This window comes from Pseudorca crassidens, chromosome 3, assembly GCF_039906515.1.
Source record: "Pseudorca crassidens isolate mPseCra1 chromosome 3, mPseCra1.hap1, whole genome shotgun sequence".
NCBI classification, from domain to species: domain Eukaryota; kingdom Metazoa; phylum Chordata; class Mammalia; order Artiodactyla; family Delphinidae; genus Pseudorca; species Pseudorca crassidens.
The window spans coordinates 72,606,001-72,623,557 of record NC_090298.1 but is presented as its reverse complement, the minus strand read 5'-3'; the positions used below and the strand labels follow the sequence as shown (position 1 = coordinate 72,623,557).

Sequence of the window (17,557 nt, the reverse complement as noted above, 5' to 3'; positions counted from 1 at the left end):
AAAAGTCCCTCCAATTTATTCTAAGTAAAACCTAAGCAACAACATGAAAGTTGAGTTAAAGCCCATCTTCTCCCAAATCAAACCGTAAAATACAAGTCAAAACTAAAAATTACCAAATGGATTGATAATCTTAATGGGACATTATTTATTTGATGATTATACAAATATGAGCAAACTTTTGGAACTGTTACATAAAGCAGCTGAAGCTAAAAGTTTATATCTTGTTTATATCTACTTTTCCCATAGTTTTGTCTTGAGAATGTTTTTTAATTTTTTAGTTATTGCAAGGAAATGCTAATCCTTTCAAAGAACACATAAATTTCCAGGACTTAAATTTCTCCCATTTTCCTGGCTAAAATACTAATATCACTTCTTAGAAAATGTCCACGTTGCTTTAAAACTAAGGAAATTTGGCAAAGTGTTTTTCTTTTCCATAACTCTTATAGTTTTCTTAGTACAATGTGTGTGTTTATGAGTCATCAATATTGTTCCTACTTTTAACACTGTGTAATTCAAGTTTTCAAAAGCCTAACAGTGCAGTGGCCTCTCGAAAGAGCTGCTATTTTGTAATGTAGATGTACCTCTAAAAATGTGAACAATTTATCTCACGGATCATTAAGATTCCAAAGGATTATGTGATCAGTCACACGAACATAACAAGTTCATGCGTTTTAAAGAAGAGTTGCATTATGTACTCTATGAGCCAAAATGCTTCCTATTAATCTTTACCTTGGTCAAGAAGTAATAAAATTCTCATGTATCTGGCATTTCCACATGGCGAAACATAGCTTTCTATTTAGGAACTACCACATAAACCAGCCCTTGATATATTTTAGGGTTAAAATGCAATTTTTCTCAGTCGAGTATATTCAAACAGTGCAGTCTGGGATTGCCTAATGATGTCTCACATGTTTATGGCTGCAAAATCCATAGACAGGGATGCAGAGTTCAGATAGAGTCCAGGAAACAGACGTAGACCAACAGGGACAGAGATTCTGGAGCACTGAGGCATTTTTTACACCTGTGCCTTCTCTCTTAGAAAGCTGCCATGGGGCTAAGGGACCTGGGAGAAGAAATAAAATAGTTCACCCTCACCAACTGCAAACTCTTCCTCGACTTCTAAGCCAAGAGTGTGTACTGAGAGAGAAGGAAAGAAAAAAGATGAAAGAGAAGGAAAACAGGAAAGCCTAGGTAAGGTGGGAAACTGGGAGCTCTGGGCTAAACCAGAGACAATTGAAGATCTTTTGTGGAATTCTAAAGCCAGGATGATTTTACATCTCACTTATGACAAATAGTGGGAAAGAAAGAAACTAGGGCCAAGAAAAGAGAATACAGAATGGAGGGGTGAGAAGGTAGCAACCCAGGCCTTGGATGTGTAAGAAAAAGACAACTTTGGTCTGTTGCAATTTTGAAAGAAAAATCTCAAATCCTTGAACATGAGATGTAATAGAACCATGAGTTGAGAGAAATAAGATGACACCTGAAGTTCTAAGTAAGAAAAAGTGAGACTGAGTTATAGCATGAGAAGGGCAAATCATGTATGACTGGGAACATAAGTTCTCAAAATCTGTCATGCATAACAATCAACTCCAACATTTGTTAAAATGCTGATTTGCAAACCCTGAAATTCTGATCCAGTGAGTTTAGGGTGGGGCCCAGGAATCTGCATTTAACGGACAGCCCTATCGATTCTAATACAACTGATCCTTGAGACACCCTTTGAAATACATTATCCAAGAGTGTGAGAAATTATGAGGGATGTGTCTTGGAGGAGACATGAAATAGATCACATTTGTAGCTTTAAGTTAATTACTGAATTTTTCAATGCAATACGCTTGAACTTACTGCAGACGTCCTCATATATTTTTCTACATATTACTATATAGCATTTTAAGATTCCATATATCCTGAAGAAAAAATGTCATGACCTATAGAACGAAATCATAACAGCAGATGCTTATATAGTGTTGTTCTATGTACTTTATACACAATAACACAATTAATCTTCACAACACATCTGTGAAGAAGGTGCTGATATCATTAACCCTATTCTATAGCTCAGGGAACTAAGTCACAGACAGATTAGTTAACACAGGCAGTGTTACTTAGCTAAGTAACTGGCTACGCAGGATTTGAACCCAGGAGTCTACCTCCAGACACTCTACCCATAACCACACTAGACTGCCTCTTACACATTATTCCTACAAATCACACATCTCTGTCTTTAATAACATGGTAGGTAATTTATGCTACATGTTTCCAAGCTTTCTATTATTTTAAACTCATGCACAATAACCAAAACTACCATAAAACTGCATACTTAATGCATCTCCTAAAGGTCTGCACCTTATTATTCTGATAAACATGAAATTTATTTAACTAAAACTACGGTTCTCTTGACTACTTTAAATATTTAACGTCTTTTAATGTCAGGACCAATGAGCTCAAATGGTGCATTCCTGCAGTCTCCCAGGCAATTAGATCTTGTGGTTAAGTCAGTAAACTCATTTTAAATTGACTCACATCAGTGAGTTTTGAGATTATGCAAAATGAACAAACAAGCATCACTGGAAATGCCTCAAATTCTGTGACATCATTGATAATTGAATCTCCTCTGCTTTCATCTTTTCAACTTGTAAGAAAAGTTGTTGAGGCAGAGTTGGCATTCAATAGAAGTTAGAAGATGCAGAAAAAGCTTTGAAAGTGAAGTTCCCATTAGAAGACAGGCATAATTACACAAATGATGAATAGTTTCTTTTTTAGGGTAACTAGGTACATTTTCCTCTATCATACTACAAATCTAGTCTTTGGAATTCCCTTTATTAAACTCAGAAAACTAGGCATTAGTAACTGACACAACACATAAATCTTACGTCTATTTCAGGTCACTTTTCTCTTATTAGATTTAATGAATGTTTTACATGACCCACAAGACCACCTATTTTAAACGTCTCTATGAAATGAATTTCAAACCACATATGTTTAAATATCATTATGTGCTTAATTCATATTCTGTCACAATTGTGAAAGAATAATTTTAGCTTCACTGAATCATTCCTCTGCTCTGCAATGGCATGATATTCCAATATTCAAATCCTCTCATTTCCAGCTATCACCCATGTTACCCTCACACCTCCCACTCCTGATCAGCATGATTCAAAAAAAAAAACATGAAAATTGTTCCTGCCAGTAGATCTCTTATCTCTTAATCAATCTCTTATTGTGTTAAAACAATACGAGATTTAGGTTACTTTCTTATTTCCTGGATTACACTATGAAGTTTGCATAGAGTCCTGATAGCATGCAGACACAAAGTCTCAGGTTCTTGCATATTCAGCCTAACCAACTAGTCACCTAATTCTACAAAAATTACTTCAAAACTAAAATCAGGAATATATTAGAACAGCTCTAACAATGCAAACTGTTTGCTTTCAGAAGAGCAGCTTACAGTTTGGTATAACATCTGTATACTGAGTGCCTACTATACACTGTATAACACCTGTGCTAATCACTGAGGACACAAAGACCCACAAGAGATGGCCCTTGGTTCCAAGATACTCACAGGGGTGGGCAAAGGATTTAGATCGGCCATCAAAGCCAACAAGACACAATTCTGATGAAATAATGCCATTTGCAGCAACATGGAGCCTGGAGATTATCACACAAGTGAAGTAAGACAGAGAAAGACAAATATAATATGATATCGCTTATATGTGTAATCTAAAACACAAACAATGATACAAATGAACTTATTTACAAAACAGAAACAGACTCACAGACTTAAAAAACAAACTTATGGTTACCAAAGGGGAAAGGCTGGGGGAGGCGGGATAAATTAGGAGTTTGGGATTAACATATACACACTGCTACATATAACATAGATAACCAACAAGGACCTAGTTTATAGCACAGGGAACTCTGCTCAATATTTTGTAATAACCTAAATGGGAAAAGAACTTGAAAAAGAATAGATATATGTATATGTATAAACTGAATCACTTTGCTGTACACCTGAAACTAACACAACCTCGTAAATCAACTATAGTCCAATATAAAATTTAAAAAAAAATTTTTAAAGACAATTCTGAGACTTTTGCTTAAGCATAAAGATGCAGATTCCCTCTACTGCTGGACTCAGGATCATGTTGATTGGGGCCAGTTTTCTCTGAAGTCTGAAAATGAAGCCAACACAGCCAAAGACAGATCTAAGAGGTGGAGAAGAGCCAAGTCTTGATAATCGAGCTCAGGTTCCTGAATCCAGTTTTACCCTTGCCTTTTCAGTTGCTGAGGCAATAAATTACATTTTCTGCTATAGCCAGCTTGGTTTGGATATTCGGTCACTTCCAGCATCAACATTTATCCATTAAATTCAAACCTGTAATATTGTGAACTCATGTCAGGATACACCAAGTGGAAGATCCCTCCTCCTCCCCTCTCACACTCAACAGCCATGGTCTTTTCTAAACATTTGTGAAAGGACACCACACCAGCTATCTTTCCTGTTCTCATGCAATTATTACCACCATCTACAATATTATCTCCTCCACCTTGAAATGGACAATTACTAGTGAGGAAATTTAGGACACACAGACAAACCAAAAATGCTTTCACAATAGAACAAAGCAGGACAGGAGTATACCACACTGATTCAGCATTCTGAAAAAGTTAATGTCCTTCTTATTGTCCTAAGGAACCCCAATATCATGCTTCTTCAAATTAGCCAGGCATTAATTCCTTTCTCTTGCTTTTTTCCCTTGATGCCTAGCTCTTCTTCCCTTCTAAAAATCTACTGGTATTTGCTAATTTCATTCCTCACTTGTATTACTTAGCACAGAAACATACTAAATTTCATTTATAAAAAAATACCTGCCCCCACAATAAGTTATAATAATCACTGAATTCTAAATTCTGTTTATCTAGGATATTACCTTCCTCCCACCTTGCCTCTTATTAATAGGTACCTCAGGAAAGGTAGCAAGTATACTATATTTTGAATAAATGGGAATAGTCTTCTACTTTAAGTTTCGATAAGTCTGTATAAACAAAATAGAATAAAATATATAAATGAGAATCAGAACCCAATAGACGACAGTGTAAAGAAAAACAGGAGAATTCAACTGATTTTGATGATTTTGAAGTGATCAACTTTCATACATAACCCTTCATCAATGTGAAAGTTAACTTGGTCTTTTTAAGTTTCACAATAAAAACTGTACAACCTCTGTGAATGACAGGAGAAGGTGAAAAGACAAACATTACTAGTGATGAATTGAAGAGATACATTGACCTTTCAGCTTCAGCTGTTGCCTTGTCAATGCCATAGCAAGCATCTTCCCACGGTGTGACCACCAGGTAATTCATACTGAAAATATGATCCTAATGGAGCAAGGTTTTCAAGTTTAGAATTACTTGAATTCTATTACATTTACTAAAGAGCATTCTAAAACTATAGAATTACTCCTGTGGAACAAGAGAAGTTTCATCATTCATATCATCAATTATTCAGCCTCTAAGAATTCTTAATCTGTGTTACTGGTATTTGGCGAGTACTACAAAAAATTAGCCGTTTCCTTCTTCCATACCAAAATAGAATTTAAATGTGCAACTTTCAAAAGCAAAATAATCTAATGTTACAAATTGAGGAAATGCTAAATACTTTTAAATGATAAAGGGAGGGACTTCCCTGGTGGCGCAGTGGTTAAGAATCTGCCCGCCAATGCTGGGGAAAGGGATTCAAGCCCTGGTCCGGGAAGACCCACATGCCGCGGAGCACCTAAGCCCGTGCGCCACAACTACTGAGCCTGTGCTCTAGAGCCCGTGAGCCACAACTACTGAGCCTGCATGCCATAACTAGCCCACACGCCTAGAGCCCGTACTCCGCCACAAGAGAAGCCACCACAATGAGAAACCTGCACACCGCAATGAAGAGTAGCCCCTGCTGGCCGCAACTAGAGAAAGCCCACGCACAGCAAAGAAGACCCAACGCAGCCAAATAAATAAATAAATCTTAAAAAAAAAAAATGATAAAGGGAATAGTCTCATAGTTATTCAGACTATAAATGATGTTTCTTACCTTTATTTTTTACTTACTTCGCAATTTTAAGGAATATATTTTTATTCATCTTTAACATACGTAGAGGTGGTACAATATTAAAAAGGAACAAAAATTAAACAATAAAAAGTCAGTCTCCCTCACACCAGCCCCCACCTGCCAAATGCCTCTTCTACCCACAGTCCATTACAGTTATCAATGTCGTCTGTCTCTCATGAGAGAATCTATTATACACGTATTAAAATGTATGTCTAGGGACTTCCCTGGCGGTCCAGTGGTTAAGACCTCACCTTCCAATGCAGGGGATGCAGGTTCAGTCCCTGGTTGGGGAGCTAAGATCCCATATGCCTCCTCGTGGCCAAAAAACCAAAAACATAAAAACAGAAGATATATTGTAACAAATTCAATAAAGACTTTAAAAAAAAAAATGGTCCACGTAAAAAAAAAAATGTACGTCTATAGGAGAAAATGCCTGCAATGAATTCTGTTTTCTTCTACATACAGACTACAGAAATCAACACATTTTTTCAAGACAGTGGTTAACAGAGAGGTAAATACTAGGCTTCGATGTAGACATTCATAATGGAAACATATTTATCGTCTCAACTACATCCCCGTCAATATTGTAGATCTCATCAATAAAATGATGGTTTCTGCTGACTTTTACTATACCTATCAATTCACCCTCTAGGGAATGGTAGACACAAATCTGGAAACCTGCACCTTCCTAGATCACACATTATAAAACCTACGTTAATTAAGACCTACATTAAGCATGATCTCTACACCTGAAACACAAGAGTCATCTTGAGATCCCCTTTAACATCATCCTGGGATTCCCTTTGATTCTTCCCTGTGTTTGATGTCCTGTTTGCTGATTCCATGTTTTCCTCTTTTTTGGTTTACTTGGTTTATTCCCTTGTTTTGATGGAGAACATCCTCCAGTAACTTCCCAAGAAAGGGTGTGTAGAGATAAATGTTTTAGGTCTTGCATATTAGAAATTACCGTAATATTAATCTTCCACTTAATACTTTCACTGGGTATAGAATTTTAGGTAAAAACAGTTTTCTTTCATTATTTTGAAAGACTTGTTCCATTGTTTTCAATGGAACAGTGTTGCTGTTAAGAAATCCAAAATCATTCTGATTCTGAAGTATTATATGTGTTTGCATATTTGTGTCATCCCCTCTCTGGAATGTTCTCCTCTTTGTCCAAAAGTGTTATGAAATTGCAGAGTATTTTTCTTGGAATGGGTTTATTTTTGTCCATTTGGCTAAGCACTCAGTCAGTTCCTTTCAATCTGACACACCTCCTTCAGACCTGGAAATTTTTCTTATATTATTTCACAATGATTTATCCTCCTTCCATTTTCACTGTTCTTTCATCCTAAAACTCCTATTATTTGATATTGGTATTCTCTGACTAACCCTCTGATTTTCTAATCTTTAATTCTAATTTCCAATCCTTTGATTTCTGCCCTTTCAGAGAATTTAATTCATCATTAAATTTCAATTCTTCTACTAATTTTTTTTAATTTATGCCCCTCTGTTTTCAATTTCTAAGAATTTAGTGGTATCCTGTTCTTCTTCCTTTATCCCATTAAACGTTCTTTTACCTTTCAGAAAGTACTTATTTTTTAAAATTTTCTATTCTCTTTATAGTCTCTGTTACCTCCAAGTTGCTTTGGTATTTACTCTGGAATCTATCTTCTATGTAAAATTTCTTCATTTTCCACGAGATCATGTACTCTCATTTTCATAAGTCACCAAATAAGCATATCACAAAAACCATTCAAGCTGCTCATATCTGGATTACAAATGCCCATCAAGGAAAAAGGATGAACAGTGTAGAGATGCTTCAGTTCTAGAGCACATATGTGGAGCTCTAGAAGATTATGGATTTCAACTGTGCTCTCTCAACGCCACTTTGGCAAAACGCAAAATGAAAGATTCACTATACTAAAGCCTTTGAGACAAACTCAGAAGCAATAAATTAAGTCAAGATATGTTCACGCAGCCGCCAAATCTGAGTGTGTGAAAGGCAGCTGTCAAGGAACAGTAAGACATACTTGCCTTTTTGCTCCTTTGAAATACAAGGATCCTGTGTCTAAAGGAAGGTTTCTTGAACCACCATTAGATGGCACCCCTCCATCTTCCAAAACAATCTATAAACCATTTCTCAAATTATGAAAAGAGGTTATGAGAATTTAAAGATAGATTTTTGCCACCCATAACTCTCTACAAATACGATTTTTAATTCTTCATAGAACTCAAAGACAAAAGTCACAAGAGTAATTTTCTTGAAATTAAGATCTCACTATGAGAGCTCTAATAGTTCTCATCTTTCCTCTTAGATTCAGTATTAACCTAAAGAAAAAAGGTGGGGAAAGGTTCTCTTAGTCACTTTGTGTGAGTTTCTTTCTATTCTGTACCTAGTTAATGAATATCAACTGTTTTTACTGAGCAGGTAGGTGCTTGTATTTTCTAAATGAATTATTTGCACTCATGGCAGGTAAGGGAGAGAGGTTCATGATATAAACCCAGAGGTTTCAACCCAAAGAAGCCTAGAGATGTGTGTTTTTTAGTCTAAACTGTGTTTACAAAATAATACTGCAAGAATTTTTGCCAAGATCAAATGTGAAGATTTTGCATTTTAAAAAATGGATTTCTAGACTATTTTGAAAAATTACAGAACTGGCAAATCTGAGTCCACATTTTTACATGACATCAATTGGCTGGATCTGTCCAGCAGCTGTTATTTAGACAGACAATTTGCTCTCCAGTACCCTGCCAATGTCTCCTCAGACTATTTATGCCAATCAAAGGTAGAAAAACAAGCACAAGTGTGTGCCCACACATACATATGGATACACACACTCACACACTTTGCAGACTGCCTCCCTGCAGTTTCAGGAATTTGATTTTATAAGACAACGGGAAAGCATTCCTGTTATACCTGAAGATCCTGCTATAGATGCTATGAAGCCTGTAGCTGGACACTGCCAAGGCCTCTGGGGGGTATGAGCCCCTAGATGCCTCTAAAGCAGGAGGTAAGTACTGGCTCTGGAGTCAGACATGGGCTCTACTCTAGTCTCAACCATCTTCCCAGCTGGGTGACTTTGGACAAATCAATTCCCTTCTCTGGGCCTCAAGTTCCCTCAACTGTTAAAGGGAGGAAAAACAAACAGCTACAGCACTAGGGTAGTTGTAAGGTTCAGGGGAAAGAAATCATCCCAGCATGCCACCAAGTGCCAGATTCCAGGCTCTAGGCCTTCAACGTCCATATGGTCAAGAGACCAAAGGAAATAGATTGGGTATCCTAGACTGCCCGTGTAAAGCCCATCCTCCCACCCACTCACCCTCGCAGCAGCAACAATAGAATGAAAGGAGGATGTCTGTGGTAAATGCAAACGTTGAGAACCTAGGAAAGTTCAAAAAGCACAATGAAAACCCATCATGGGTTCTAACTTCAAGGTCAGAAGGGGAATGAACTGCAACACAGTATTTGAAGAACAAAATAATGGGGTTCCTGATGTTCCTGGATGACCTGCAAAACTTGAACCACAGTATCAACTTACCTCTACAACACTGTACCTGGCATGGGAAGCATAGGTAGAAGGGAGGTCTGGGAACGTGGGAAATGCCCACCCTCCTGGTCCAACCTATCAACCCAGAAAGAGAGTACTTTTCAGAGTTAGAAGAATTGGTTTGTATTCTATCTGTAGTAAAGTGAGGTTCCTCCTGAGGAAAAAAAAAAAGGGTAGAAAAACAGAAGACAGACCAAGAGGCCCTGACGGTGTCTTGAGGTCAAAACCCCTGCCACGGCCGCTTTGTGTCAGAGCCCAGTGATATCTTCAGGCTTAAACACTACACGCCTTTAACCACCTGGCTTCTGCTGGGTCATCACCATGACTTTATATCATGGTTTCGTAAATAAATATTTATCATTTTCATAATGAAATAGAAAAACAAAACACATATTTTAACTAATTAAAGTCAACACTTTATTCTGATTTTCTTTAATTTTTACCGAATGTCTTTTTTCTGTTCCAGGATCTCATCCAGGGTACCAGGTTACATTTAGTGGTCATGTTTTCTTAGGCTCCTCTTGGCTGTGACAGTTTCTCAGACTTTTCTTATTTTTGACGACCTTGGCAGTTTTGAAAAGTACTGGCCAGGTATTTTGTAGAATGTTCTTCAACTGAAATTCCTCTGATGACTTTCTCATGATTAGACTGGGGTTATGGGGAAGACTTCAGACATAGTGACACTCTCATCACATGGTGTCCAAGGTACATTCTGTCAAAATGACATCACTGCTTCTGCCACCCTTGATCGCCTGACTGAGGTACTATTTGTCAGATTCTCCACTGCATAGTTACTAGCCCCTGCCTCTGCCCCTTTCCATACTATACTCTTTGGAAGGAGGTCACTATGTGCAGCCAACTACCCTTTTATTTTTTAAGCTTCTTATTGCTTTCCTTTAAATCAAACAAGTTCAACTTCCTTTCATCCATCCATCCACTTATTAAAAACTATATCAAGCATCAGGGCTTCCCTGGTGGTACAGTGGTTGAGAGCCCGCCTGCCGATGCAGGGGACACGGGTTTGTGCCCCGGTCCGGGAGGATCCCACGTGCCGCAGAGCGGCTGGGCCCGTGAGCCATGGCCGCTGAACCTGCGCGTCCGGAGCCTGTGCTCCGCAATGGGAGAGGCCACAACAGTGAGAGGCCCGCGTACCGCAAAAAAAAAAAAACTAAATCAAGCATCAAAACATTTTCTAGATATAGTATTGTAAATCTGTAATAACTTGTCTATGGAATCTAATTGAAAGATGCAGATACTTCCATATGTATCCTTGGAAGATAGGTATCTTTCAGGGATACATATGGAAGTCTAATAGAATAAAATATAGGGTCATTATGAAGATATGTAGCCAAATGGTTGATGAATTAACAATTTCAGATTTTGCTCCTCAATTTCTTTGAAGTTATATGTGCATAAGCTCATTACTGCTTCTGTTAATAAAACTCTTGAGCCACTTCAGGCAGTCACTTACCCTTGTGAGTCTACTTTCCTCATCTGTAAAATGAAGTAATAAGTCTACTGACTTTATCTGGCTAATTTGACCTTGGATTTATTTACCAAGTCCACAAATTTTCTGTTTTTGAATTCACCTATTTTTTCTTTAATCTTTATCAATTTCTCTCCTGACTGGTTTATTATAATATTTTTTTAAGATTCATAAATTAAAAATTATTTTAGTTTTCATTACTCCTTAGCCTCTACAGCTATGGTTTTGCTACAGGAATAGCTGTGGCTGCATCTCATAGGTTTTGATAAGCTAAGTTTTTGCTGTTATGATATTGTAAAACTTTTGTTACTGCAGATATTAGTTCCTCGGTAAAACAAGGATTACTTAGAAGAGTTGGGTTTTCTCTTGTTTCCAAGCAGAAGGGAGGTTTTTTAAAATTTATTATCATTTTTACTTTTGTTTTAATAAAAAGTAGGCTTTTATTTAATTTTGTTCATAACATTCTGTTTTCTGTTAATCCCTTTCACTTATTAAGTTTGAAACAAAACTGAATTGTGTGAGCTAAACAATATATGGGGAAAAAAAAAGAAAAAAGGGGGAAAAAAAGCCTTTAGTTCTTTGGTTTCACCAAAATTTTGTTAAGGTAAAGTAAATAGCTTCTTTAAGGTAACTACACTGCCTAAATATGTAATGTTCAGATGAATTAGGTAAAATGATAGAAAATCACCTATGGTCCAGATGAGTAATTCCTCTTTCCCATTTGTAAGGTATTACGTGCCATGCAATCTGTTACAACTGCCAGGAGTCCTCTTCTAATTTAAACAAATTTAGATACCCAACCCCTTCAATTAACAATTTTCCATAGGGCCTCAAGAACTGTTCAAAATTTTAATGTTAAAACAAAATTAATCCGAAACCAAAATGTCTGAACACCTTCTACTCTTCCTTCAACGCCCATAGCCTTCAGCAACTTTGAAACTTGTAAAATTTAAGACTGGATTACAAACATTTCCATCCCAAAAAGTTTGAAGCCAATGACCTTTCAATATTAATTTATTTCTCCATCTGTCTCACACACACTGTACTTGTGAGAAATAGATTTAATGTCACCTCAGTATGCTACCATGTTTTGTCTATATACTTGTATCTCTAAGGGAAATCACTGAGATTAAGCTTCTCACACTGTCCAATTACACAGAATGGTTTACAAATAAAAAGCAGCACGATAAAGCCAAAAATCCATTTTGATAAATCTCTAGAACACTTTGTAGATTACAAAAGTATCCCTATCAAGCAGGTCAAAACTTCCAAATGCTAAAATACTCTTCACTGAACTCATTATATACTGTTAAGCACCCTCCGGAAGTGCCACTGACTCCAGAGTAAACTCATTTCAGACTGGATTTTGACTAATGTTCTGACAGATGTTATTAACGTTATAACATCTATCAAAGCATCATTTCAAAATTCTATGTCAAAGTTTGAAATTTTTCCAGTTCAGGGAAAGCCCAGGAGTTTATCATTAATAGATCGTTGAGATGGGTCTGAGCTGTATAAAACATTTTGAAAGATCTTCTGATTTTTCATTATAAATAACATATTTGTTAGGTTTGATTTAAACTCATCTTTACAGAAAAGTAAATGCCTAATAACTATATTGACTTTACTCTTTCTTGCTTTCATAAACATGCTTGGTAACTATATCTGTGCTTTTCTCAAAGCATTCTTTCTTTTTTTTTGTGGTACGCGGGCCTCTCACTGTTGTGGCCTCTCCCATTGCGGAGCACAGGCTCCGGACGTGCAGGCTCAGCAGCCATGGCTCATGGGCCTAGCCGCTCCGCGGCATGTGGGATCTTCCCAGACCGGAGCACGAACCCATGTCCCCTGCATCGGCAGGCGGACTCTCAACCACTGCGCCACCAGGGAAGCCCTCAAAGCATTCTTTCTAACTCATCTAATCTTTTTCTTTTCTTACCTTAAATTTCCACTCTTTTGGGCCTTTCATGGCCATGATCCACTGCCTACACGTATTCCAAAATTAAATATTTCTCTTCTTTCTTCCTCTTAAAGGATATAGTGTTTGTTGTTTGAAATGTAGCCCAAACTCTATTTCAGCGCTATGCTGGGCGTTGGGAGGATGACAGAGTTAGATTTGATTAAAATTTTCTTATGGCTATGATATAATGAAAATTATTAATTCCTTGGAATCCTTAGTATGTAATAAGTATGAACTAGTCCAAAACAACCATGGTGCAAATATGTCACCATGCCATTATTTCTCCAAATTAAATTAAATCCTACTCAAGGCTCCATGCACCATGCTAAAAGGAAATCCAGTTTTACCTCTTGGAGGCTCTTTACTTGCATGTTCCAAGAATTCGAGTGGATTATGCATTCCTAAAAAAGGTCTGGTGGGGCTTCCCTGGTGGCGCAGTGGTTGAGAATCTGCCTGCTAATGCAGGGGACTCGGGTTCAAGCCCTGGTCTGGGAGGATCCCACATGCTGCAGAGCAACTAGGCCCCTGAGCCACAACTATTGAGCCTGTGCATCTGGAGCCTGTGCTCCGCAACAAGAGAGGCCGCGATAGTCAGAGGCCCGCGCACCGCGATGAAGAGTGGCCCCCACTTGCCACAACTAGAGAAAGCCCTCGCACAGAAAGGAAGACCCAACACAGCAAAAATAAATAAATAAATTACTAAACTCCTACCCCCAACATCTTCTTTAAAAAAAAAAAAAAGGTCTGGTGTCTCGCAGACTCGAGTGCTCCAGCTGCCACTGAGCCTCAGAACCCTGTACACTGTCTGAACCTGGTCCTCCTCCATCTGCCTGGACCTGCTGCCTCAGGCTGTGGCCCTCGTGCCACACTGCTCCGAGCTCCCAGCACAGGTCAGCACCACCTTTCAGAGGAGGGCCACTGCACGGACTGTACCACTTCTTCAGCCCACAGAGTCCCTAACCAGCTCCCTCCAGCAACAGAGTTTACTGTCAAGTCCTCTCAAGAGCTTAGTCTTTTCGTTCATGCACACAAGTTTGAAAGAGCTCAAAGGAAACCCATGTGCAGCACGTGGACCCTATTGCTGTACTGTGGCTGTGTCTAACATTCATTCATCACTCAACAACATTCAAAAAATACTTACTGAGTCTCTACTATGTGCCAGGCATTGTCTAAGGCCTGAGCACACAGCAGTTAACGTGACCAAAATCAAGACATTAAAATAGAATTTCATCTTGAGTTTCTTCCTAGGTAAAGGAAAGGTAAATGCTCTTTAGATCAGTTTTTGCCTCCCAACTATGCACTCTACATGGATGTGTAAACAGTAACTGGAAAATGGACTGTACATCTTAGTAAATTCAAAATTAAACTAAGGTTTATTCTTCTTTGCTTTCATTACTGCATCAGAATGCCTATTAATACTAACTGCCCACATTTAAAATTTTATATTTCAAACACTTTAGGGATTTTATTTCCCTTCCCTCAAAACTCCCTCTCTTCCTCCATCACCAATGACTGTCTCCCAAAATGGAACACCCATACTGCTAAGAATAATCCACCACCTATGATTCTGACCCTATTCGTTCATGCTTCCTTAAGACTTTACCCCTATTAGTCTCTCTACCTATTCTCTACCTTTTCTCTTCTCCCTCTCCTTCCTTCTCTCCAGCCCTCCCTGTGCCCCAGACGCAGTCAAACAATACCTAGTCCTCAACCTTGCTTCCTCTTCAAGCTTCTACCTCAACTCTATCCTTCCCTTCAATATCAAATTTAAACTTTCCCTCTTCTAATCTCAACTTTTCCTAACCCCTACAAAAGACTCCCAAGTCCAACTCTTAAATTCTCATGTAAGCTCCAACCAATATTCCCAATATGCTATGCAATGCTATGCCCACATTTTGATCAGACTAAAGAAACCTGTTGTGAATTATGTTTAGGAAAAAAAGTTGTATAGATACTATACATACCTTCCTAAATATTCAAAATACTTAAAGCAAACAACAAGCACCAAGATGACCTAAACACAGCAGACTTAACTTTATTTAACCCATCATCTCCCAAGCCTATAATGACCACAGAACAATTCACCCCTACTGGTATCTATGTACGTCCTGAAGAACTAGACTCATATTTTCAACTACCTAGACACTTCCATCTAGCTACTCTTAGCACACTGTCTACTTTAGAGTAACTACTCAATAACTGTGCATTACTGTTATTAATTCACCCAAATAATACTAACAAAACCATAGCTTCTATAAGGATGTATCAAAAAGTAGTAATTCCACCAGGTTGAAATTATTTTTAGCAACTGCGACAGGAATTCACTTTAAATGTCTCTGATTAGTTGACTTCCTAAATCATTTACAGTTCCCTAGTGGCCAGTTATGTAATGAGCCATCAGCAGTTATACCTTTCCTTTAGCAGATCTCTAGTTACTTTAGCCCTTTATATTCGTTTGCTTAACCTCTCTGCAATTTAGAGTAAACAATTTAAACTATTTTGTCATTAATACAGTAACACCAGTAGATAATCCTTGTGCAAAGACCTATTTTTTAAGAAGTACTGCATCAGAGCAATAAGAAGCCCTTAAACATTTTTTATAAAAATATTTATAGGCATGAGAAAACGTTCAAGGTTAAAAAGTAGGATGAGGGCTTCCCTGGTGGTGCAGTGGTTGACAGTCCGCCTGCCGATGCAGGGGACACGGGTTCGTTTCCCGGTCCGGGAAGATCCCACATGCCGCGGAGCGGCTGGGCCCGTGAGCCATGACCGCTGAGCCTGCGCGTCCGGAGCCTGTGCTCCGCAACGGGAGAGGCCACAACAGTGAGAGGCCCGCGTACCGCAAAAAAAAAAAAAAAAAAAAAAAGTAGGATGAATACAATATTACACTGAGAGCATTTTTATTTTTAAATGTCCGTGTTCACAAACAGTAGTTAGATGAATACATACCATGGCTGGTATGAGTCTACTATCATAGAAAGTTGGAACTGAAGTGCATTATTCCACTTTAAAATTGGATGAGGGCACTTGCAGCAGGTTACAGATAGCTGCCAATTCTTTGCCACTCCTCCTGTGACAGTGGAATCTAATTCCTCTTTTCTTGAATCTTGCCAATAAAATGTAGCATAAATGTGACATTCTGGATCTTCTGAGGTTAGGTCATAAAAAGTTTTGAAGCTTCTGCCCAGTCCTCTTGGAATGCTTGCCCCAGCAGAAGCCAACCACGATTTAGGACACGTGCCTCCCTTGAGACTGCCATGGTTTGAGGAAACCCAAGCTAGGCACATGAAAAGGCTGCAAGGAAAGAGAGATACCTAGACAGCTTCTAGTTGTCCACACATGCCATGTCCAGACCTCATAAGTCAGACCAGATATGTGAGTAATTAAGCGTCAGAGGACTCATCCTCAGTCACTATCTGGCTTTAATTCTGTGACGAATCCCAAGCCAGATGACCCCTCAGCCCTTCAAACCCCAGAGCTGTGAGAGATAATCATAAATTAATTTCAGCCACTAAATTTTGGGATGGTTCATTTATGCAGCAATAGACAACTTGAATATCTCTGTTCATGATCCTGCCATTTTAATATATATTAATTCCCCAAATCAAATATAATGTGTCACTTTAGTTCTTATTACATAATTATTTAAAAGAATGAAGAACATCATATTATGAAATATTATAGTCTATTTTAACTGAATTTTATGCTACACTATGTTAACCTAAAACATAATACTTTATGTAAAAAGTAAATAGTAAACATACACACACATTTATGTATACAAGTGAGTATCCACATAGAAAAGTACTGAAAGAACAGTGGTCAACTTCAGGTAAAAAAAATTTGAAGTGATTTTGCTGTTTCTTTGTGCTTTTCTACATTTCCCATAGTTACCGCATTTGAGTATGTTTTACTTTGGTCATTTCTGATCCTGTTTTTGTTTTTTTGGGCTTTTTTTAAAATAAATTTATTTACTTATTTATTTATTTGCTTATTTACTTATTTATTTTTGGCTGCGTTGGGTCTTCGTGTGGGCTTTCTCTAGTTGCGGCAATCGGGGGCTACTATTCACTGTGGTGTGCAGGATTCTCACTGCGGTGGCTTCTCTTGTTGCAGAGCACGGGCTCTTGGCACACGGGCTTCGGTAGCTACGGCACACAAGCTCAGTAGTTGTGGCTCGTGGGCTCTAGAGTGCAGGTCAGTGGTTGTGGCGCACAGGCTTAGTTGCTCCGCGGCATGTGGGATCTTCCTGGACCAGGGCTCGAACCCATGTCCCATGCATTGGCAGGCAGATTCTTAACACTGCACCACCAGGGAAGTCCCTGATCCTGTTTTGAAAAGCAAAATATAGATCTCTGAAACTAAACCCGAAAACTAAGATCATTTAATACCCCCATCCTAACACCTGAATTGTGGATATAAATCCCCAGGGCTTAATTATAATCCAAGAATTACAACCTTAGAATTCTGTGAAT

The 17,557-nt window shown here is 38.2% G+C and overlaps 1 protein-coding gene across 1 annotated transcript in view; it reads right to left on the bottom strand.

Annotated features, from left to right (window-relative positions):
- ADGRV1 (adhesion G protein-coupled receptor V1) overlaps nt 1-17,557 on the bottom strand; it is a 567,434-nt gene that overhangs the window by 527,821 nt on the left and 22,056 nt on the right. The window lies entirely within an intron of this gene.